Raw genomic sequence first — 1,438 nt, 5'->3', positions numbered from 1 at the left:
GTGCGTCTGGGCTCTGGCTACACAGGGCAGGCTCGCTTGTCTCTAACAAGGCAGGCCGACAGCCACCTGGCCCCTCCTTGTGTCCGCTCCATTAACACCACACACGTAAACCTTTGCTGAAGCGAATTAAAGGCAGTGCAGCGGTCCATCGACGGGGCGGCCGCCAGATTCAGAAGAGGATGTGGACAGAGGGGGTGGTGCCAGCGCTGCGTGGATCTCGGCTGAAAGCAGAGAACACTAAGAAGATGTTTGCCTGTGTGTTCTTGACGAGGCAAAGGCATTTGACTGTGTCCAGGGTCCTCACACTTTTTAAACAGGGGGCCAGTTCACTGCCCCTCAGACCCGTTGGAGGGTCGGACGATAGTTGTAAATTAAAAAACTATGAACAAATTCCTATGCACACTGCACATATCTTATATTGAAGTAAAAAGTCAAATGGAGCTAAAACACCCCACGGGCAGGATGAATGTCGTCGGCGGGCCGCATGTCGCCTGCGGGCCGTAGTTTGAGGACGCCTGGTGTAGACCCTAACAAACCATGAATAACGTTGCAAAGACGGGAATTCTAGAACATTTCAGTGCGCTTATAGAGGACTCGGACACAGAGCATGAGGCAGTTGGGCACTCTGAACAGAGACACTGCTTAGTTGAAATCAAGAAAGGCGAGTGTCGGGGTTGCAGCGTTTCTCCATACGCATTCAGTCTGTAGGAAGAGGCTCCAGCATTGAAGGAAGGATGCTTAACCACCCGCACTGTGCAACACTTAAGATCAAAACAGGAGGGGGAAGGGGAAACAGATGGCTATGATTTCTGCATAACCCCACTCATGGGGAACGAAGAGCAGAATTTAAGGAGAATGGACACATGGGATGGTGTAAGTTAAAGCTGTAAGGTAGTCGACAGGTGCCAAAAACCCAATCAGCCGAATTTTACCAAACAGGCTTTATTAGGGAAAAACCAGCCTGGGCGAAGTCCCCCGGTCCACAGTGTCCGGTCGAGGGAGTCGCGCTCCGGGCTATAGGAGTGACCCTTTTATTGCCAGGAGACATGTGGCTGGGCTGGCTCGGGACTCGTGTCTAGTAAGGTGGTCAGGGATTGGAAGGTACAGGCACGTCCGGGTTCCTGACTAGACAGAGGTGTCTGCCAGGGATTGGTGGAGCAGGCGCGCCTGAGTCCCTGGCCAAAGGTGTCCTGTCTAGGATTGGTGGGCGCGGACACATCTGCGCCCCTAGCCAGGTAAGGAAGCCTGCTGGTGATTGGTGGACGCAGGCACGTCCACGCCCTAGCCAGGTAAGGGAGCACTTCCTAGTTCCTGGTAGAGCGCACACGTGGCCGGCCGAGTGCAAGGTCCGGAGAGAATTGCATCAACCAACTTTGATCAGCTCCTCATGGGGTGGGGGCTTACTGATTTGGCCAGACAAAAGCAATCATTATCATAA

The sequence above is a fragment of the Tenrec ecaudatus genome, chromosome 1, assembly GCF_050624435.1.
Source record: "Tenrec ecaudatus isolate mTenEca1 chromosome 1, mTenEca1.hap1, whole genome shotgun sequence".
NCBI lineage: Eukaryota > Metazoa > Chordata > Mammalia > Afrosoricida > Tenrecidae > Tenrec > Tenrec ecaudatus.
This window is presented reverse-complemented; position numbering follows the sequence as displayed.